The sequence below is a fragment of the Carcharhinus amblyrhynchos genome, chromosome 8 (assembly GCF_965287045.1).
Source record: "Carcharhinus amblyrhynchos chromosome 8, sCarAmb.v2.hapA, whole genome shotgun sequence".
Lineage (NCBI taxonomy): Eukaryota > Metazoa > Chordata > Chondrichthyes > Carcharhiniformes > Carcharhinidae > Carcharhinus > Carcharhinus amblyrhynchos.
In genome coordinates, this window is record NC_137331.1 from 100,092,436 (window position 1) to 100,116,999 (window position 24,564).

At 38.9% G+C, this 24,564-nt stretch overlaps 1 protein-coding gene and 1 long non-coding RNA gene across 5 annotated transcripts in view; both read right to left on the bottom strand.

The window, feature by feature from the left end:
- The window catches only part of zfat (zinc finger and AT hook domain containing), a 213,970-nt gene that overhangs the window by 169,532 nt on the left and 19,874 nt on the right, over positions 1–24,564 (bottom strand). The gene's annotated exons all lie outside the window — the stretch shown is intronic.
- Positions 8,109–11,745, bottom strand: LOC145346814 (uncharacterized). The gene is made up of 2 exons (XR_013887734.1): positions 9,508–11,745; positions 8,109–8,403 (listed from the first exon to the last, which is right to left on the bottom strand). It is a non-coding gene; the product is annotated as an uncharacterized LOC145346814 (long non-coding RNA).

Here is a 24,564-nt window from a genome sequence, read left to right on the forward strand (position 1 = left end):
TTCTAGAATCTTTGTAAAGACATTGTAAATTTTGGTTCCTAGTTTTGCTGGATGAACCAAGCTCCAGCGCAAGTTGAAGGTTTTACTTCCTATTGTACTGAGAAAAGCTGGTACAAGCAACTCATTTGTAATTTTTTTCATTTGTACAGAATATTGAAAATGCTGTGCACAGGAACTTCATGGTTTACTTTTTTTTCATTGAAAGGATCCCTGGATCCTAATTAACCCATCATTTCCCGAACAGGCATGAGTGACATGAGACCAATCTGTATTCTATTACTGACTTCCCCATTTTTTTAAACCATGGAGACCATTGGCTTGATTAATTTTTTTCTTCAAACAACTCCAGTCACACAGCAATGCATCGTTTCTTTTTAAATGAGCCAGATACTGCCTGGAATTTCACCATTCTCTGATCAGAAAAGCCCCCTTTTTAAAACCACACAGAGAGCTTCCACCCTTTTTTTCACCCAGTCTTCCTATGCTGGCACTTCAATGTTTAATTCTGTTGTTGGTTTTTCCCAGCTTTCTAATATTCAAAATGCAAGGATCCACAATGTTCTCAACATTACAAAATCCCAACCAGTTTTATTTTTGTAATGTCCTTACTGTTAGGTATTGTAGGTTTAAAAAAAAGTGGTTTGCACGTGTAGATTCAAACAATATTAGATTTATTGAAAGATCTGTTGCTTGTTGAGAGTACAGCTCAATCTAAAAGCAGGAACCTGTGAAACACCCAAATGACACCATCAAATCATGTGACTGACTCTTAAAGCACTCATGCAGCTACTTAAGTATATAACAATTACTTTTTGTCTATCTTCAAGGAGGTTGATAACTAAACCTCCCAAAATAATAGAGAACTAAGGAACTAAAGGGAATGAGGAACTGAAAGAAATTAATATTAATACAAAAGTAGCACTGGAGAAACAAAGTTGATAAATCCCCAGGACCCAACGATCCCAATGTGTTAAAAGTGGTGGCTATAGAGATAATGGCCATCTTTCAAAATTTGACCAATTCTGGAATGGTGCCTGTAGATTGGAAGGTTGCAAATGTTACCTCACTATTTAAGAAAGGAGAGAGAGAAAACAGGGAACTACAGATCTGTTAATATGACGGCAGTAGTACGGTAGTGAATCTTTGAAATTCTCAACATCAAGAGGGCTTTGGGCGCTCATTGAGTCTGTTTGAGACAGATTAATAGATTTCCAGATATTAAAGATATTGGGCAGCATAGTGGTGAGCACTGCTGCCCCACAGTGCCAGGGATCTGGGTTTGATTCCCGGCTTAGGTCACTGTACGTGTAGAGTCCGCACGTTCCCCCTGTGTCTGCGTGGGTTTCCTCTGGGTGCTCTGGTTTCCTCCCACAGTCCAAAGATGTGTTGGTTAGGTGAATTGGCTATGCTAAATTCTCCCTCAGTATCCCCAGACAGACGCTGTATTATGGCAACCAGGGGATTTTCATGGTAACTTCATTGCAGTATGAATATAAGCCTACTTGTGACTAATAAATAAAATTTAACTTTCTATCAAGGGAGATGGGGATAATGTCTAGCCGAATGGCAGAGCAGGCTCAAGAGGCAGAATGGCCTACTCCTACGTTTCTACGTGCTTCAAGACATCACAAAGATGGGCAAAATGTTACATTAATACACAAGTTTTCCTCTGCACCTTTTAATGGTTCCAATAACTTTTTTGCTCCGGGGTCTGAGTTACCCTCAAAAGCTTCTTCTGAAAGCAGAAAAACTGACAGTAGTTGCATATTGTGAATTTCTGTTAAATGCACACGGCCATTGCGTCTATCAATGAATTTGCACTGCTTTAAGATCATCACCTGTCTTCCTGTGATTAACTGAAAGATTTTTGGTGGGAGAAGGTTGTGGCAGAAAGAGGCTGCGAATATTGAAAGGCCAAACCTTTTAAAGGTTTCCACAGCCCTTCCATCAAAGTTACGGCAATGAGTTAAAGTTCTTATTTATTGGTGACAAATCGGCTTACATTCACATTGTAATAAAATTACTATGAAAATCCTTTAGTCGCCATAATCCAGAGCCTGTTCGGAGAATTTAGCATGGCCAACGCACCTAACGAGCATGTCTTTCAGACTGTGGGAGGAAACCAGAGCACCCAGAGGAAGCCCATGTAGACCCGGAGAAAATGTACAGACTCCGCAGACTGCCATCACGGAGAACTCTGGCAGTACTTCCCAACTAACCAAAATCTGTGATTAACAAACCATTTTTTTATTAAAGAACAAAACCTCTCAAAATGACTTATTAATTTTTTTATTCAATGATTTAAACCTCACAAAGATCAATTGGAATTATTTGCTTTCTGCTAATAAACTACTCCCTCTCTTTCATCCTCTCCCCCCCTCTCATTCTTCATTTTAGGTCTAAGTTCAGTTTAAATATTATCTTCTGCGGAAGACAGCAGATCAATGATTGTTCAAGAAATAAACTTTTAAGGACACTTCTAGGTTATGAAAATTTATGGCAAATATAGTAATGATGTCTATCTTACTGTCCAAGCATACATCAGCTTTTAAAGTAGGTAAGGGCAATTTGACAACCCACCAGAAAGGCTGACAGACATGAACTCAATGTCAGAGTATATTTACTGAAAACACTTCTGGTATTTCACCTTCATAGATATTATTTATAAGTAAACACGAACACAACCTAGCTTAATTCTGTTTCCATCCTCATCAGCTCCAAAATGTAGAAGAATTTGCTATCTAGACAAGGATCCCCAGCCCTGATCAATTTTCCTTTTTCTATTCGTGAAGCATTGATGACAACTACAGCACCCTTACTGATTCCAGCAGAGATGAGTTCAACACAAAAGAAAGTCCTGGGCTCTAGGGCTTCGTTGTTCACTGCCTACCACGTTTTTTTTAAACTTAACCGAAACACTTAATACATTATTGTAAAGATGCTGTATCAAATGTTCTTTTAATGCAGATTTTGGTAGCACCGTCTTTAGGAAGTTAGCTCCTAATATTTACATTGCAGCAACGCTTGATTGGGATTGGAAAGAGGAAAGTCCAAACTTGTAGACTCAAGTAAAGTTCTCTCCTGAGGATGCTACTGAGTTACAAAAAAAAATGCAATCTTCAAATGCTCCCAAAACCTGTATTAAAACAACAGTGTGATGGCAACTTAAGATTAGTGCACATATTATTGAAATACACACAGGAAGATATGAGATCTTCAAGTTCATTTCAAACAGGTTTGGCTACTTTATCAAATTGGAATAAACACTTGATTCATGTGAGCTGATCTGTTTCTTGTGACATTCATGCTGCTTTTACAGAACATTAGTACCAGGTCTCATATTGCTGGAGGCAACAGTAAAGATAATTTACCAGATTTGTTCAGGCAGTTGCTGGGAAACTTATTTTCTAATAATGGAGTTGGCTTTGGTGCCAGCCAATTCTGGCTGCATGAGACCTGCGCAATAAGAGCTGATGAATTAAAGCTAATTTTATATTGCATTTAAATTCTATCAGATTAAGTTGTTCCTACCAGCAGTAAACGCTACATTAATCGGCTTAAAAAGCTTCCAAACAGAATGCATATCCAAAGCAGAGGTTTTTTTTTTCAAAAATAAATATAGCTGCCCAAATAATTGAAGTGTTTTTTCCCATTTGGATAGCATGCTTTGCAGAAATTCTTCTAAACAGATGTCTCAAAAATTTCACATTTTAAAATACTAGGAAATAAATAAATCATCAATTCTCCGTGCTTCCCTCAAACAGCAACTGCATTACTGTTTAAACTTTATTTTTTGTCAAAAATGTGAATAATTCCCATTTCAGTGCAGCAGCAAAATTTCAGATGTTCATGGGAGTGGGAAAAACTGGCAAGGCTAGCATATGTTGTCCATCATTTAACTATCCTCAAAATTGTGGCAGTTATCTACTTTCTTAAATATTGAAGTCCTTGTAATGCAGTGCTGTTAGGGAGCGAGATCCAGAATTTTGACCCCACGACAGTGAAGGAAAAGCAATGTGTTTCCAAATCAGGAAAGTCTGTATAACATGCAAGAAACAATATTTTTCACTGTATATTAATGCATATGACAATAATAAATCAAATCAAAAATCAAGGATGGTGAGGGACCTGGAAGGGAAACTAGTGGTGGTGCTTTTCCTCTGTGCATGCTGGTATTTGCCTGAATGTAGAGGTCATGTGCTCAGAACATGTTGTTGAAGGAACTGTGGTAATTTGGTGCAGTTCCTTTTATTACTACGACCACTGCTTGTGGGAGCAAATGTTTAAGATAGATACTGTGGGTGCATATGTGCTTAGATCATGGGGTGTATATGTACATAAATCACGGAATGTAGCAGGGCAGGTGGAAAGAGCTGTTAATGTAGTGTTAGGGAAATATAGGTAGTTATAAGGGATTTATATTTATAAAAATTAGAAACAAAGTATAGTTTCAGGTGGGTTTAACGCTTTTGCGTCTGGAAAGGTAAAACCTTGTAGTTAAGATTCATGTTGGACTGCTACTGCCTCTGGCAGCTCATTCCAGACACTCACCACTGAGTGAAACAATTGCCCCCTGGACTGTTTTGTAGCTCTCCTCTCACTTTAAGCCTATGCTCTCTAGTTTCAGATGTATCTACTTTTGGGAAATGATGTTGACTACCTACCTTATCTATGCCCCTCATTATTTCATTGATCTCTACAAGATGACCCCTAAGCCTCTTATGGTCCAAGAACATCCCAGTCTACCCAGCCTCTCTTTATAATTCAAACCCTCAAGTCCTGGTAGCATTCCTGTAAATCTATTCTGCACTCTTTCTAGTTTAATAATATCCTTTCTATAATAGTGACTATAACCGTACACAGTATTCCAAGTGTCTTACTAACAACTTCAACAAAATGTCCCAACTCCTGTATTCAATGTTCTGACCAATGTAACCAAGCATGCCAAATGTCTTCTTCACCAATTTGTCCACTAGTGACTCCACTTTCAAGGAGCTATGATCCTAGATCTCTTTGTCCTTTAAATCTCAACACCCATTAACTCAGTAGGTCCTATCCTGATTCCAAAATGCATCACCTCACATTTATCCAAATTAAATTCCATCTGCCATTCATCAACCCACTGGCCCAATGATCACGATCCTGTTACAATCCTAGATAACTTTCTTTACTGTCCGCTATGCCACCAATCTTGGTGTCATCTACAAACTTACTAACCATGCCTCCTAAATTCTCATCAAAATCATTAACATAAATATTAAGTGGACCCAGTACTGATCCCTGAGGCACATCACTGGTCACACCTCGAGTTTGAAAAACTACCTTCTACAACCACCCTTTGTCTTCTGTTGTCAAGCCAATTTTGTATCTATTTGGCTACCTCACCCTAGATCCCATGGGATTTAATCTTATGCAACAACCCAACATGTAGCACCTTGTCAAAGACCTTGCTAAAGTCCATATAGACAACATCAACTGCACTGCCCTCATTTAAATTCTTGGTTACCCCTCAAAAAACTCACGTTGATGCGATTTTCTCTAATGCCTCTCTAAATGCCTGTAGATCCTATCTCAGAATACCTTCTAACAACTTAGCCACTACAGATGTTAGGCTTACTGGTTGGTATTCCCAGGCTTTTCCCTGCAGCCATTCTTAAAAACAAAGGCACATTTGCTACCCTCTAATCTTCAGTCACCTGTGGCTATCAATGATTCAAATATGTTTGCTACGCTACCCATCACTTCCTCCCTAGCCTCCAACATCCTGCCATACATTTCATCATGTCCCAGGGATTTATCTACCTCGATGCACTTTAAGACTTCCAGCATCCCCTTCTCTGTAATATGGAACACTTCTCAAAACATTACTATTTGAAAAATATTAATTTAGGATCTCATGATTTAAATATTCATCACTATATGACTAATATTAATTTAGGATCTCACCGATAGGATCACACCCAAGGCTGGAATTTAACCTAGGTGCTCTGAGGCATCAGTGTTAACCACTGTTCTTGATCACTGTTGGAGCTGCACTAAGTTAGGTAAGGAGCATTTCATCATACTCCTGATTTGAGGCTTGCTGGATAGGCTTTACGGCAATGAGAGGTCAGTTACTCGCTGCAGAATTCCCAGCCTCTGACCTGCTCTTGCAGCCTCAATATTTGTGATTGCTCTAAAGTATCAGGTTATCTCTCAGGGTGTTGGGAATGTTATGTTCATAACATTGAATGTCAAGGAATAATGGTCATGGCCCTTGCGTGGCACAAAAGTTACTTGTTGCAAATCTGAATATTTCCCTGTCCTTGCTGCATGCATTGTGCTGCACCTCCAATCATCAGTAAACATTTCCACTTCTGTTGAGGGAAGGTCATTGATGAAGCAGCTAAAGATGGCTATCAAATGGAAAGTTTTCAAGCACCAATTCAGTATTCTGTTGAATGTTCTGTATTAGCAGGTTTTGACTGAATAGATGAGAAGTGTAAGTGTCTCACTCAATTGGTTGATAGTGGAAGAATAATCAGTATTTGCACTCTCACCCAAGTCAGACGGTTCCAGATTAAAGACTAGAGCACAAAAGATACGGCAATGCAGTGTCGCACCGAGGGTGTGCTACACTCCTGGAGGTGTGGCCTTTTAGATGAGATTTGAAAAGAGCAGTCCTATCTGGCCTCTCAGGTGGCCATAAAAGATCCCATGGCACTATTTCACTCTGGTCTCCGGGCATGTAATTATCCCTTAATCAAAAATCACACAAATTGGCTGCCACATTTCTAAAGTGTAGTCACTGTTGTAAAGTGCTTTGAGGTGATCATGAAATGTGCTACAATGGCATTGTTGTTAAAATGATGGTTTCACATATCTGAATATTTGATCATATTCTCACAAAGTATTCCAAAGCATTGTATTCAAGATTTTTTCCAAAAATCACTGCAATGAAATGCTATAAATAATAAGCAACCTGCTTCAGTAATTAATACGAACTTCTGTTTAAAGTTTATTTATCAGTGGGACAAAGAGGCTTACATTAACACTGCAATAAAGTTACTGCGAAAATCCTCTAGTCGTTACACTCCAATCCTTGTTTGGGTACACCGAGGGAGAATTTATCATGGCCAATGCACCTAACCAGTACATCTCTCAGACTGTGGGAGAAAACCAGAACAACTGGATGAAACCCATACAGACATGAGCAGAACGTGCAAACTCCACACAAACCAAGTCATAGTTGAACCCGGGTCACATCCATTATATTAGAAACCTTGTTCTGGTTGTCTGTGTAAGCTCTCCCTCACTTGTATATTATTGAGGAAGATAAAAGGTAGGGCAGAAACACATACAGGCAGTCACATTCAGATAGGCTGTAGAATCAGTTAAATTTTTAAATAGAACGTAATGAAAGCAAAGTTTCACCAAGTTCAGAGGTTTAGCGGTGGGCCAATAGGAATTATTTTTAAGTTAGATATGAAGACACACTGATGTGGGGTTATTTGGCTTTTTTTTGTAAAACATTCAGTTGTATTGAATTAGTGAACTCCATTGTGTACTTTTAAACTGCAAGATTAAAGCATTTAAATGACTTGCACCACATCTCAAGTTATTTGGCATTTTCCAAATCTGCCTTTGACAAGATTGGACAGATATTTCAGGGTACATAAGAATGACATGAAAATGTTACAATGGTTTCTTTTGTTATGTTACCCTATTATAGGCATTATTCACATTCAAGTATACCACACCACCAAATCCTACTTGTGAAAATTTGCAATAGGATCTGTACTTCTGTTTCAGCTGCATCAAGAAATGTAGAAATGTTGTATTTTCCAGCAATTTAAATAAAGTTTGTGCTCTTCTACACATTCAACAATTGCATGATGTATTAACTTACAAGTATTTTCCTTTCTATGTAAGAATGTAGAGTGTTCATTATTGTAACAACTAGGCAACGAACTAGTTGTTACAAATCAAGATTTGTAACTTGGTATAATTTATATCAAGTTGAAATTACACCATTTTAGGGTCCATCTGCATATACTGACATCCTGCAAGAAAGCTCTCATCCTAAATTCTGAATGGCAATGTCAACAAATAAATGGAAAACAATGCAATCATTTTAAAAATGTTTATTAATGTATGACAATAGAGTACAAACGTTTGAAGGTGCTGCTTGCAGTACATGACAAACTTGTGGATGCTTCTGTTTGAAAATTTATGGCAAAGTAATTGGGTGTATGTAAAATACTCAAATCACACTGCCTGATATCTGTCCATTCATAATGTTCGTTCAAAGAACATTTTGATAGCCCCTGAAAACCAGTAATTGCATTCAAAATTTTTATGACGAATTGCTGAATTCATTAAAAGCAAAATCTGAAAATGATGCAAACGCTCTGCAGTCAGCATCTGTGGACAGAACAGAAAAGTTAAAATTTCAGGCACAGAACTTTTGTAAAAGAACAGATTTATTACCTAGGCAGTTAAAAAAATAGCACTTCCTACAGTACAGTTGTCCTCTATGTAGATCAAGCTAAACTCACATTAATGCACAATTGGTAATTAATATTTGGGTGTAGATCAAATTGGGTGTACTAAAACTGAATTTTCTCTGGTAGCATATATATTTCTATAACCTGACAACGTTAATTTTAGTCCAAACTCATTTCCGTAACATGTAAAGTCGCTACAAGCATACAGGAGGCATCATTATAACAGTTTAGCAGGACACTTCTGTCAGTTTGATTATAAAAAAGGTCTCTTGACTCAAATGTAAATTTCCACTGCAATCCTTTTGGGAAGAATAACTATTTTAACTATTTCTGTAACAGCATGAAACCTTTTATACAAGCTGATAATAATGTCAACGGTGCATCTTAAGTGCTTAAAGTGTGCATTTTAGTAATGCATTTTGTGCAACCTTCCTAAAGAGCATCATGCTAACTTAATCTGGATTAAGTCTGTAGTCTTTGATGTGATTGTGTGCTATTTGTGAACAACTGTACCAAACAGTGTACATATTTTATGTCAAAAGAAATATGGGAAGTATCCATTTACTCAGAGGCAAGATCAATTCATTGGAAGCACTGCGTAAAGAGGAAATACTAATTTTTAAGCACCACTGATCACAGAAGATTGCCTGCTGTTTGTTATTCATTTGTTCAGGATTGAAATGCATTAAAGTTTAAATTCTTCAGGAACCCAGCCGTCGACAAATGTACTGAAATTCAACTTTGCTAATTTCCTGACTCTTTGTGCTACATTTGCCAATCAACCAATCTCTGTCTCATTACAGGAAAATGTGACATCAATAAAATTGAGTACTATTATCAGCATATTTAAGTACAAAATTTACATTAAAATAGTATGTTGCTGTTCACCACATTGAGATAACTGGAAGTACAGGTTGTTCATCTTGTTTCTTATTTTTGAGGACTGCAAACTTGAGCCCAAAAATTGTGCTCAGAAAGTATAGGTCAATATTACAAATCACCACAAGTATACAATACATACCCTGAAGTTAAGATCAGTACTGGAAATATATTCTACATCAAGTAGTGAAAGTTCAACTCTGGTGGTTGAAAGATGGTCTTTTGCTCTTCCTTCTTCTGGTTTCTACTTTCCCTGCTCTCTCAGAAAATAGTGATAGCAAGGGTCTCTAATTTGAAGTTCTCACCAGTAAGGAGTCATTATGACACAGAAAGCTGTTTAGCCCACTGAGTCCATGCTTGTTCTCCACAGAGCAATCCAGTCAGTCCCATTCCCTCGTTATATTCCCATAGTCAGGAAGTTTATTTCCCTCAGTGGATAAGCAGGATTTGCAATCTTGACAATTTCTCTTCTCCTTCCCCCAAACCCATGACTAAAAGGCCAACTCTATCATCCTTACTTATGCAGCTGATCAGATGAATCAGCAAAAATCATTGTTAAACCTGGGAACCATTCTGGTCTGTACAATTCAGTAACAAATGAGATTAGATTCCACATAAACCTACTCAGTCATCCAAATAGTATTTTTACAGTAACACAAAAGGTAAATTTTCCTACTATATCACTGATATATTAAAGATTAACCTCAGCTTTTGGGAAATGTAATTTTCTGAAGTTACCAAAGTATGTGCTGCTTGCCCTGATATGCAAATGATTACAAGTTGTTTTGACTTTCAGATCCTACATGGGTTCCAAGTTCATGATAGCTCAGCAAAATAGAAGGTCTTCTCAGGACCTCAACATTAACTGAGTTACACCTCCTCACTACATAATTCAATTGAATTGCAAAATATTGCCATCTAAGAGATAGAGCATTGCAACTCAGTTTAAAAAAGTGAAATAAATTACTTTTGCCTCACACAGGATTGGCATAACAGTATTTATAATTTTTTGGAATATAATACATTGAATCCTGCTATTTTCCAGGAACTTCCTGTTCAGGAACAAAGCACATTGGTAAAAAGCTGGAAAAACATTGCACTTTGGTTTCCTTTTAATTCATCCAACTGTGCTAGTTTCATAACATTGTGTTAAAATCTAGATGAATTGACTTGGCATACCACACTCCATACAGAATAACAATCAAAAAATTTTGAGTCCAATAACATTGACTTGGTCCTCAGTTGAAATGAATTACATTCTAGACAATGGGAAGGAAAATAAAATGTGGGAGAAAGAGGAATTCTTCAAGTAAAATATCTTCTCAGCCCATCACCTCAATAAAGGAAATGTACTTTTCTGATCCCAAATTATTGCCATCAATTCTACATAAGAACATAAGAAATAGGAGCAGGAGTAGGCCATCTAGCCCTTCGAGCCTGCCCCGCCATTCAATAAGATCATGGCTGATCTGTCGTGGCTCAGTTCCACATTCCCGCCCTCTCCCCATAACCCTTAATCCCCTCGCTTATCAAAAACCCATCAACCCGCGTCTTAGAAATACTTAGCGAGGCAGCCTCCACCACTTCAACGGGCAGAGAATTCCAGAGATTCACCACCCTTTGAGTGAAGAAGTTCCTCCTCAACTCCGTTCTAAACCGCACCCCCCTTTATCTTGAGGCTGTGCCCCCTAGTCCTACTGTCCTTTCAGCAGGAAGAGTCTCTCCACCTCTATCCTATCCATCCCATTCATCATCTTAAATGTCTCAATGAGATCTCCCCTCATTCTTCTAAACTCTAATGAGTACAAGCCTAGTTTATTCAGCCTCTCCTCATAGCTCAACCCCCTCAACTTCGGTATTAGCCTAGTAAACCTCCTCTGCACTCCCTCCAAGGCCAAAATATCCTTGCGTAAGTCATAGCCAATAGAATTGCAGAGTTTACTTGCAGTGTTCAATATTTTCCAAATTCTTTCCTTAACCTCTCCAGATCTGTATAAATTGGAAAGCATGCCAACCATTACAAACCTCCTCCAGATATCTTCTCCAAAGGCATTCTTCATTTTAATAAGTTGTTGTTCCAAGCCAGTTAGAGTAAACAACCTTCTCTCAGCCTCTTTCGTGTTACAGCTGAGTGTAGGATGTTTACAGTGCCTGGAGCTCAGTTGCACATGGTCAAGTTCGTGTTGGCACTGGAATGTGCAGGAACCTGAATATTTATCATTCAAATGCCTTGTGAGACTAGAAATGATTAGCTTCCTTAATAAACTTGTATAAACCAACAGGATTTCAAAGTTAAACTAATTTGCATATACCAATGGTGCAAAAGCAAAATTCTATGTATGCTGAAAATATGGAATAAAAACAAAGTGTTTTCATTAGATCTGGCAGCATCTGTGGAGGGGGCGGGGGGGGGGGGGGGGGGGGGGGGGTAACAGTTAACATTTTAAGTCAAACGACCTTTCATCAGAACGCAGAACTACCGACAAAGTCATCAACCTGAGAATGCCGATTGGAATTTAATGATTGTGGTGGGCTGGGGTGTGGGGAGGGGAGGTGGGGCGAGGCTGGCACCAGTTCTGTCAAGTCCGATCAGGAACTGGCTGTGTCAATCAGACTTTTTCTAACTAGAAATCATGGAATATCCCACCTTAAGAGCTGCTGTCAGAGACCAGCAGCCCTATAGTATCAGCATAGCAAGATGGAGCTATAACCAACAGAGCATAACATATGGGAGCAAAGTTAGGCCATTCAACTTGAGTCCGTTCCACCATTCGATTGTGGCTGATATGTTTCTCTACCCCATTTTCCTGGCTTTTCTCTTCACTAATCAAGAATCTACCTCTGTCTTAAATAATGTTTTACAAAGGTTCAGCATAATGTTTTTGCTGAATGTTATTTTACTATAGTATATATATTTTAAAACAGCTTACCAATGTGACCTGTCACCTTTGAGGGCCTGTGTGCGTATACCCCAGTAACCCTGTACCTGCATCCCCCTTAGAACTGCACCTTTTGGTTCATATTGCCTCATTCTTCCTACCAAAGTGTATCACATCACACTTCTCTGTTAAATTTAGTTTTGAAGGCCTTCCTATTTCATTTGTCTAGTCTTCCAGAAGTCTGTCACTAAATTTCAGCTTAGTATTTTCTGCAAACTTTAAAATTATGCTCTATATACACAAGTCCCAAGCAGTGATCCTCATACACATTCCTGGGTACACTGCTGTGCATTTCTCTCTAGACTGAACAACCATTGTTTATCACTATTCCCTGCTTTCTATCCTTTAACTCATTCTGTATCCAAGCTGCTGCTGTCTTTCCAATCCCATGGGCCTTAATTTTGCTAACAAATCTATTGAGATACTTCATCAAATGCCTTGCTAAAGTCCTTCTACAAAGCTGCATCAGTTACTTCACTGTCCGAAATGATTTATCTTTAACAAACTTGACTGGCTTTCATTTGCTAGCCTATACTTTCTAAATGCCAGTTAATTTTTCCCTGAATTATTCTCAAAGTTCCTCCATTCCTAACATTAGGTTGATTGTGGCCTGTAGTTGTTGGGGGCAGAATTAATTCATTTTGGGATTAAGTCCAGTGGTGAGGTCAGAACATGGGAGTGGTTTCCTACTGCAAACACGGACAACAGAGTATTTAATTTTTCCAGCCCCACCTCATTAATTATGTAATCAATATTGCACCATATCTCTTGGGGGAGCATGCCTGATGGTGCGGTCTGCTTTCCTATCAGGGTGCTATACTGAAAAAGCATCCAACCTCACGGGTCCACTGCTGAAGAAAGGAAATGGACCTTCTGAAAATGAAGATGGATCTCCAGGAACATTGAGGCTAGAAAATGGATCTCTTACAGGTCACCAAATCTGGAAGGTCCAGCTACGCATACTCCCTGATCCACACTCATGGTGTTCCAAGGTTGTAGGCAGCCTCCGTTCTGAATTCTGGACTCAGCACCAGGTATTGTTTAGATGAATCCCAACATCTATACACCATGTTGTTCTAAACGTGTCACACTGGCATGTTTTTTTTGCTAGCGCAACAGAAAAATCAAAGCTGGGTGGTCAGACTTTCATCTGCATCCCATTAGCGGGATGCAAATGAGTTTCACACTGGCCTCCCGTGAGTTTCCCAAACCGTCATGGTGGGTACCAGCATAAGATCCCGTTGTAAATTCAAGCAGTACATAATCGTCTTGTACTGAATCTCTCACCCCCCAAATGAACCAGTCAGTGAGCGCATGAGAAAATTCCACCCTATGTTTAACCCCTTCCCCTTTTCTTAAAGAGGGTTGTAACATTTGCAATCCTCCAGTCCTCTGGAATCATTCCCATATCAAAGGGACTTTGTAAACTTGTAGCTAGAACCTCCACAACATCCACCTTTACTTCCCTTAGTAACCAAAGATGCATCCCATCATGAACAGGTGGCTTTTCTGTTTTAAAGACTTTTAAGTAATGTCTTTCTTCTTATCAGATTTTTATCACCTCTCCTTTAATGCTACATTGGAACTTCACTTCTCTACTGAAAGCATGTGCAAAGTACTCACCTCAAAGCTGCCTTCTGCCTCTTTAAGAACATGTGTTTTTTGATCCCTAATAAGCACATCCTTTCTTTGACTATTCTTGTTTAAGAAAGAGGTTGGATTTCATTTTAATCTACTCTCAATTGTTCTCATTACATTTTTTAATCTCCTACGTACTATTTTCAGCTTACTTCTCTACTGTACAATTTTCATAAGCTCCTTTTTCTGACTCATTTTCATCTCTATCTCATTAGTCCCAGAAAGCATCCATAGGGTTGGATGCAATTATGCCCGCCCAGGTGGAAATGTATCTACTCTGTATTGAAATCATTTCTGCTTTTAAGCCCTCCTTTTGTTTAATTACTATTTTGTCTGCCAATTTTTATTTTGTTATATTTTGGACCACTCACTGAAGTTAGCTCTCTAAGTTAAGTACTTTTAAGTTTGGTTGTACTTTCTCTGTTTCAATAACTACTCTAAACCTAATGTGATTATTGTTCTTTATATGCTTTTCCACTGAGACATCCCTTGAATTAGGTACAGTACTGCTTCCATCCTCAATGAGTTAGAAACACAGTCAAGGAATTTTCTCTTTAACTATCTCAGGAATTCCTCCCTTTTTGTCCTTTACATCATTACTATCCATATCTACATTAAAATAATTAAGAGCTCCCATTATCACTAAGAACATAAGAACATAAGAAATAGGAGCAGGAGTAGGCCAACTAGCCCTTCGAGCCTGCCCCGCCATTCAATAAGATCATGGCTGATCTGTCGTGGCTCAGTTCCACATTCCCGCCCTCTCCCCATAACCCTTCATCCCCTCTCTCATCAAAAACCCATCAACCTGCGTCTTAAAAATATTTAGCGAGGCAGCCTCCACCACTTCAACGGGCAGAGAATTCCAGAGATTCACCACCCTTTGAGTGAAGAAGTTCCTCCTCAACTCTGTTCTAAACCGCCCCCCCTTTATCTTGAGGCTATGACCCCTAGTCCCACTATCCTTTCTGAGCGGGAAGAGTCTCTCCACCTCTATCCTATCCATCCCATTCATCATCTTATACGTCTCAATGAGATCTCCCCTCATTCTTCAAAACTCTAACGAGTACAAGCCTAATCTATTCAGCCTCTCCTTATAGCTCAACCCCCTCAACTCCGACATCAGCCTAGTAAACCTCCTCTGCACTCCCTCCAAGGCTAAAATATCCTTGCGTAAGTACGGCGCCCAAAAACTGCACACAGTACTCCAGCTGCGGCCTCACCAATGCCCTATACAGCCGCAGCAAGACCTCCCTACTTTTATATTCAATCCCCCTCGCGATGAAGGCCAGCATCCCATTCGCCTTCCTGACCACCTGCAAGCTGGGTTTTTGCGACTCATGCACAAGGACCCCGAGGTCCCTCTGCACCGTCGCTTGCTGCAGTTTTTCTCCACGTAAGTAATAATCCTTCCTACCATTATTCCTACCAAAGTGGACCACCTCGCACTTGCCAACATTAAATTTCATTTGCCATTTCCTGGCCCATTCGCCCAGCCTATCTAGATCCTTCTGCAGACTCTCCACACCCTCCGCACAATTTGCCTTTCCACCAATTTTGGTGTCATCAGCAAATTTCGACACCCTACACTCGGTTCCCTCCTCCAGATCATCTATATAAATGGTAAATAGCTGAGGCCCCAGCACTGACCCCTGGGGCACTCCACTAGTCACCATCCGCCAATCCGAATAGCACCCATTGACCCCCACTCTCTGCCTCCTATTTGACAACCAGTCCTCTATCCACGCTAACACCCTACCTCCAACTCCATGCCCCCGACCTTTTGTAATATCCTCTTGTGAGGTACCTTGTCAAACGCCTTCTGAAAATCCAGGAAGACCACATCCACCGGCTCTCCTCTATCCACCGCCCTAGACACATCCTCATAGAACTCCAGTAAATTTATCAGACACGACTTCCCTTTAAGGAAACGTGCTGCGTCTGCTCTATCAAGCAGTTCCCCTCAAGATGCCTCGCTATTTCCTCCTTGATGACGGATTCTAACATTTTACCTACAACAGACGTTAAACTAACAGGCCTATAATTCCCCGCCTTTTGCCTGGCACCCTTCTTATACAACGGCGTAACATTAGCCGTTTTCCAATCTTCCGGCACTTCCCCGGAATCCAGCGACGTCTGGAAAATAACCACCAAGGCATCCACTATCACCTCCGCCATTTCTTTCAGGACCCTCGGATGCATTCCATCCGGTCCTGGGGACTTGTCCACAATTAGCCCCTCCAGTCTGTCGAGCACCACCTCTCTAGTAACAGTAATGTGATCAAGACCCTCCAGTCCTACCACCTTTCCATCTCTGACATCCGGCAAATTATTCACGTCCTCCTCCGTGAAGACCGAAACAAAAAAGTTATTCAAGACCTCCGCCATATCCCCATCCCCTACCACTAAGTCCCCCTTCTCATCCTCTAAGGGACCAACGTTCACCCTAGCCAGCCTCTTCCTTTTTATATATTTATAAAAACTCTTCCTATCCTTTTTTATATTAAGCGTTCGCCCAGCTTCATAGTTTCTCCTACCCTTCTTTATCAACTTCTTTGTCAATCTTTGTTGACATTTAAACCTCTCCCAATCCTCTTCTCGCCCACTACTCTTAGCTACTCCAAACGCCTCCGCTTTTAATTTACTGTACTTTAATTCCAAGTTTGCTTTATTAGTATGACAAGTAGGCTTACATTAATACTGCAATGAAGTTACTGAGAAAATTTCCTAGTCGCCACACTCCGGCACTTGTTTGGGTACAAGGAGAGAGAATTTAGCATGGCCAATACTCCTAATGAGCACGTTTTTCAGACTGCGGGAGGAAACCAGAGCACCAGGAGGGAACCCACAATGACACAGGGATAATGTACAGACTCCGCACAGACAGTGACCCAAGCTGGGAGTCAAACCTGGGTCCTTGGCATTGTGAGGCAGCAGTGATAACCACTATTCCACCTTTGTAACATTTTGTACTTTGCTCTTCTATCTTCTTTGCACTATTTGGTTGCCTCTATTGTGCCTTAATAGATGGGGTTGGATGCACTTATGCCCACACAGGTAGGAATGTATCTACTCTGTATTGAAATCATTTCTGCTTTTAAGTCCTCCTATTACTGTTTTGTCTGTCAATTTTTATTTTGTTATACTTTGGACCAAATCCAAAACTTAAATTATCTCTCCCTTTCTTATAATAAGTGCCACCAGTCCTTTTTTCTTCACTTTTCCACCCCCATAAAATATCTTGCTTCCAGAAATATTGAATTCCCAATCCTCACCTTCTTTGAATTAACCATTAGCAAGTCACTTATCTTCAAAGTCTTGCATCACACTCAGGATTGCTAGCAAAAAAACTAATGGCAAATTAGAGGCATTGTAACAAATTGCGGCTACATATTAAAGTCAAAAGAATTGTTTCAGAAATTGTAAAATGCGATTGTTTCTTGGACACCTCTCTAATAAAAAAACTTTAAAAAAGTACTCACATTAAAGAAATCATGGAGGGCACGCACTACTTAAGTTACCAGAATGGGATTGAAAGGATACTTCATTGAGCCAAGAGCTGTGTTTAAATTTAAAACTGCTGAAGCTTGGCCCAGTACCAAACACCTTCCTGTCTGACATGATGCAATGGAAAAAATTATCAACTGAATCCATAATCCAGAGAGACAACACTATCTTATTCAACAGTTTTGTGACCCGTCTCGATCGCAAACTCACAAATTAGCCACTGCTGAAAACTACATCTCTGAAATCACCGAACTGAACTAGAAGAGAACAGTATGGAAATCTGGACAATGTTTTGGATCTTGGGACTCACTGCTGTTCAGATTTTGTTAATATTGCCCAATATGGACATTAAATTACTCGACACAAGGGCCTTCACAGTTGATGGTTCAAAACCAAGAACTCTCATTTTGTTCTTCCTCCATTTAAAAGTGACAAATTCCAGAATCCCTATTGAACCACAAAACTTCTAAGTCAGTCAAAAATTTAACACTTTTTTAAAAATTGTAGGCAGAGATTTGTGGATACATCTTAGAGCAATTTTAAGGCAGTTATTCTGGAGGTGTCAAAAGGAGTTGCAAATGAAAGGTGATATTTGGGAACTCACACCATTTTGAAGAATCTGGATGTAGCCGGTAGTCGCAAACATCTGACTGAAAGCTGGAGAACTATTTTACAGCTTCCAGTCGGGGATGTTTACAGCAACAGACCACGACTGTATTTTTCGCAGGAGATCCAACATCAAAGATAATATCACACCTATTTCAGTAAGGTAGACAACCATTTATGTAACCTTCATGTGACTTTCATGCTATATTGGTTTAAGTTATGGAAAATATTCAGTTGTTGCCTTCTTGATGCCATATTTGGGCAAATGTTGCCATGATGTTGCAAGCAACAAGTCTCACCTCTCCTTTGGCATTCAACTTGTGCCCCAAGGCTCTGACTGAATGCAAATGGTACTGGCAAAACGCAGTGTACATTGGTGAGTAAATGTAATTTAATGACACTATTGATGACTCCTTATTGAGTAGGAATTGGCAAAGTTAAATCGTCCTGTTTTCTATCCTTCCTCAGTTCTGATCATCAACAACCCAAACCGCTAATCCTGTTTCGCTCCACAAATACTGCCAGACCTGAGTATTTCCAATATTTACGTTTATATCTTAATTTTTTTGTATTGCTGATTGGATGCATTCAGGAAAAAAAAGTAAAAAAGATTGTCAGAATCAAAACTACTGGAATATGCAATGAGCGCATACAGCAACTAAAACTTAAGTGAACATTTCTTTCAAAATACCCAATTTTAAAAAAATCTTAATGGTTTCACCTTCCACCCTTATAAAAAAATTTATCAATGGGGAGTACTCCTCATTTGTGAGCATTACAGAGCAGCATTCAAAAATGATGTTGAATATGAATAATAACAGAATGCACAATGGTCCTGAAAATGCATGTCAATAATTCACTGTAAATCTTTTCTTCTGAAACCCAATATTCTGGATAGGACTTAAATTCAGTACAACATTTTTTGGCCTTTGATAAAGTACAACAAGGTGACTACAAATGTAATTACAAATTCAAACATCTGACCAGCTTCCAGAAGAAGAAAAGGAAATAAGTAAGATTATGAATTTACAATGGATTGTTGCATCTCATATAGGATGTCATAATTAACAAGGAAACTACTTAGGATTAACTTCTAGGTAAAAGAGCATTCTTGTCACTCCTGTACAGCATATTTCTCAGGTCTTCACAGGCCAGGACAGAAACTCTTAATTACATTCTTAGATGACTACTCATGGGTAGTCCAGCAATCTGACCTGCAAGGATGAAATATTTTAATATTTGCCTTGTATTAAAACCAAGGGTCTAAAATACAGATTTTCCTTTTCTCACCAGTTTAACTTTTATACTGATTTGGGAGACAACCAACGAACATGTCTAGTGCTACAGCTGAGTTTTGCAACCTGGTTTCCAATATCACAGCAATTTTGAAGTCTGTTTTTTTGGTTGACAAAAAAAAAAATCACCCTAATGAAAAGCAGTTAATTGAAATATTCTCTCTCCTATTGTACCAAGATTCCCATCTGCACCCATCCCCACTCCCTGGGCATATAAATACCTGGGATTGGAAAAATTGCGGGGAGAGGGGAAACCCAAGGCAAATTCCACTCAGATCTCCACAGGCTATTAAAAAAAAAGAGATCAGTAACTAGGAAAGACATCTTTCAGTATCTTACCTACTTTCCATACTTAGTGATGGCAGTGAAAACATACCAATTATGGCAACTGACTTGTTGCATTGGTCAATTCTCTGTGAATGCTATCTCTAATCTAATATGCATGCTTGCTAACCAAAAAATTTCCAAGCTTCCAGGACCTCCTCAACATATCTAACTCAAATAGCCTATCTACATGCAGTAAACAAATCTAAGGCCCTTAATTAAATCAATTTTACACGCTTCTAAAGGCAAAGGTCCAGTTCCCAAAGTCCAAAGGATCTTTATGTCAATCTACTGGCCCAATCTTACTCTAACACTTAGTTTTGCATCACCACAGATAGATTCAGAAATAAAACCAGGTGAGCCATATGTAAATTTACCTGGACATGCACCGAGTTAAAACTTTTCATATTAATTATCACTCAGCATTTTTAACTACGGCAGAATACAATGCTCATTACTTAGCATTAATTCCATGGAAAGGTCAACATATTCCATCCAGAGGATGATTGTAATGAGGCAATTTGGTTTTACACAGAACAGCATCAATTGTAAGTTTTGATTCTGCTGCACGCCTACATATTATGCTGAGTATAGAGAAAGACAAAAACTGAATTCAGGTCAATTGAAAAACTAAACTAAAATTTTTATTCATTCGGATGATATGACAATCAATTTCTTCTTGAGTTTCAGTAAAATATAGCTATCCAGTGTGCTGACCACAATTTAAAAATAGTTTGTTTTATTGCCCCACCCCCAATCTTCCCACTCAAGGTCTCATTCATTCTTTATTATCCTTTTGCAGGTTTTAACTTTCTCTTTGAAAATTAGCAAAAATTAAATCTGCCCTGAATCGCTCCCAAAACCTTTATCATTGAATGGGTTTCCTCCATTTCTCCCCACCACTTTTGCTGGTTAAATGTTTTATGCTAATGTAGGTGGAATTTAACCATGTCCTTTAGCAGCAGCAAAACCATTTTAATCATGGGTTGTCAACAGTTTATAATCTTGCTGAGCATAGAAATAACTAACTGTTTCTCTGTCCACAGGTGCTGCCAGGTCCACTGAGTATTTCCAGCATTTTCTGTTTTATTATAAATAGTTAAGTACTGCCCTTTGAAAAACAATCACACTAAATCTATGAAAGCTTTTATCAATTATATGTCAACCAATTCTACTCTTTTTCTGCAGTCACTCTCTAGTGAGTATGATTGTCCACCCAAGAAACTCCATGTTATCGGTCATGGATTTTGCAGCTCCTTGCATGGCTGATGGGCCTGTTCCAAGAACTACATTTTCAACTGCTCACTTTGCAGGTGTTTCTGGGAGGTGGGTTCGGGTAGATTGCTGGTATTCCTTTCTCAGGCTCCCTCTTGTCAGTATCCTTGGAGAATTATGTCCCTACAATCAAGTGGTTCCTCCAACTAGGTCTCTTCTGAGCAAGGGTCTCCCAGGCATTGGCACCTATGTTGCATTTCTTGAGTTAAGCCTTCAGGGTCTTTGAAGCACTTTGTTTGTCCACCTGTTGATGAACTTTCCTTGAGCTGGTGGAGATTATTTGTTTTGGCCATCAGACTCTGACAATCAATCCTATACTATAGTGGCCATTAGTCATACAAGGCTACCATCCAAACACCAGTTCCAAAATGAGAAAAGGTGATTCATATCCACAGCTCCAAAAGACTACTTACAACTTGGGTCTCTGGTGAAATTATATAAATAAAATCAGAGCTGGTATAAGAAACCAGAGATAATTTATAAGAGAAATTTAACAGTACAGCTCCTTACTTTCTGACCAATCCTTGGGTCAAATTACTTCCCAGTTTTAAAAAAGAACTTGGCATTGCTGAACACCACTACTTAATGTATGACAAGCTTCCCTTCTCCACTTCTAATTCTTTACATAACAGTAAACAAAAGCTCTCCTTTAAAACGGAATTAAATTATTTTGATTGACTTTGCCACAATCTTTCAGAGGAAAAATATATATATTTCTCTGCAGCCATGCTCCAGATTTGCAAACACAAAGATCACAAATCGCAAAAATGAAGTCATCTTCCCGCTTTGATTTTTCTGCACACATTTTTCACAGAGGAAAGATAAATATATTTTTGCTCTGCAGCCATGTTTGAGACTTGCAAATACAGACATGTCACTGAAATATCAAAAATGAAGTCATCTTCCCTCTTTGCCTGACAACGAAAGAATGACTAATTTTGTGCTGACCATGAGGAAGTCACTTGACTAAAGGATGCCATTATGTTTGGAGGAAAAAAATACAATAATGCAAATGTTTTTGGCTTTTCCCCCCCCCCTCTTCTCACTGGAGATTCTAGAAATTATCAAAACTGCAAATCATTTTTTTTCCAGAGTTTTTGAGCGATCAAAAAATTTTCTGAGACTGTGCAATAAAATTAGCAGCAGAAAAAGAAACATCAGCTACAAACTCAATAAGAGAGACAGCAGTTTGGGTGGGGGAGCAATTCAGCTTCCAACTGCAATTAAATGAATCAGGAAGTGAAACATTTTCCTGTCGTTATTTGTGATTATCTAGTTCTCTAGCCTCTAATCGCTATCTCATTTCATCACCACAAATTACTCATGCCAGTCTACAAGTTCTGGAAGCATCAGCACCATGTAGCTCAAAATTAGTCCACAAACAAAAAAACACGTCCAATTTTAGGCACCGCATTATCAAGAGTTCAGAAGATGGTACAGAAGGAATTAGCTAAATGTTTCCATGGATGGAGGATTGCAATTACATTATTAGATTGGAGAAGCTAGAGTTCTTTTCTTTCGGGCAGGTTTAATAGAGGTACTTAAAATCATGAAGTGTTTGGAATGTAAATAAACTGTTTCCAATGGCTGAAGGGTCGATCAGAGGATAGATTTAAGCCACTGGCTAAAAAACACAGATGACAATAGGAAAAAAATCTTATTTTAAATGTGACATGGTTAGAATTTAGAATGCACTCTGATAGGGTGAGAGGAAACTGATTCAATAATCTTTAAATTTTCAAAAGGAAACGGATAAACACTCGAAAACGAAGAGAAATACAGAATTCTGGTAAAATTGAAGGATAGCGGGATTAATTAACTTGCTTTCCACAAGGCCAGAATAGGCAAGGTGGTCTGAATGACCTCTTATACTCTATCAGTGTACGAGTGGGCATGTATGAAAATGTAATGGTCAAATAAGCACGAAAACTGGGCCTGTATGATGTGTTCTACAGGAGGATAGCCCAGGGATAAGCAAAAGGAATAATTACTGAGAGGGTAGAGACAGAGTGTTTCTGTTCATTGTAGACTTGCACCTTAGCTGGAATCAGAGTATTCAGGAGTTGAAGGAAACAAGTAAAAGAATGTGGTTTTAGTCTGTAATTATTCAGAATTATAAAACCTTCAAGAATCTCATAAGTCAAGTTATTTTGTTACAACTGTGTTTTAAAGACTTCCATTGTCCTGCATATAATACTTCAAACAGTCCTAAAAAATCTCTGCTTTCCTTCCCAAACCTATAAATTTCATCTTGCAGGCCCAATGGTCATAGAATAATGTAGCAAAGAAGGAAGACTTCAGACCATCACATCTGTGCCACATCTAGAATCAGAAGTCTCCTAAGATGACAAAGAGAATATTTTTATCTCAGAGGGTCATTAGTTGAATTCTCATCCCAAGAAAGCAGTGAAGGCTGGCTTATTGGATTTACTCAATGCCAGTTAGACAGAGAATTGGAGTTGAGACTACAATCAGATCTCCTATGGTATTTTTTTGAGTGGCAGAGCAGCTCAAAGGGCTAAATGGCCTATGCCCTGTCCTAAGTTCTATGAAAAAGCTATTCAAACGTCCCACTCCCCTGAACTTTCCCTTAAACCTTGCATTATTTTCCACTTCAAGTATTTCTCCCTTGAAAGTTTCTGTTGAAACTGTTTTCACCACTCGTGCAAGGCTGATATTTCTTCACGCTTGCTATCTTTTTCAGTTGATTATTTTCTTGTTTGATATGTCAATGCTCCTTCTGCTACGTAATTAAATACGTCCCCTTCACAATACAACAGACCACTGCTTCCAATGCTGATTTTGATTATTTTACTTAAGCAGCATCTTGCATTATACTGTCTTGTTGCTGTTCAATTAAAATTTAGTCTGCTGTACCAAATAGCCGATACAAAACAAAGTTAGTTAAAATATTAACTTACAACAAGTTTTACATAGATTTTATTTATTCATTTGAGATGTTGACTACGAAGAAGATGTCACTGTATAGTTATTGAAAGTTCTCATTAGACCACACCTACAATACTGTGAACAGTTATGTGCACCACACCTCGAGAAAAATGCAACATAGACTTATGAGAGTGAAACCTGAACTCCACGTATTCTATTATGTGGAGAGGATCACACAAAGCAGAATGGTATTCCCTAGGTTAAGGGATCATTTAGTTCATTTTCAAGATATTAAGGGGAACAGATACGGTAGCTAGAGAAATTACTTACACTGATTGGGGAGTCTCAGACATAGTCTAATAATTAAAGCCATATTTCAGGAGTGACTTAAGGAAAGCAAAGGGGTGGAAGTTAGAAAAACTCGTCCCAAAACAACTGACAGCAGATCAATGGTTAATTTTAAATATGAGGTGGACAGATTTTTGTTAACCAAAAGCACTAAGATATGGGGAAAAGACAGCTTTGGAGTTGTGCCACAGATAAATCGTAATGCTGAACACATTCAAGGGGCTAAATAGCTTATTCCTATTCCTAGCTTTGCTCCAGTCTGGGTGGTGAAGTTACTTGGTGCCACTAAGTAGGGGGTTCCAGGATTTAAATCCAATTATGAAGAAAATGCAGCAGAGACTATCATGCCAGAGTGAGGTCCTTTAAGTCATAACAGGT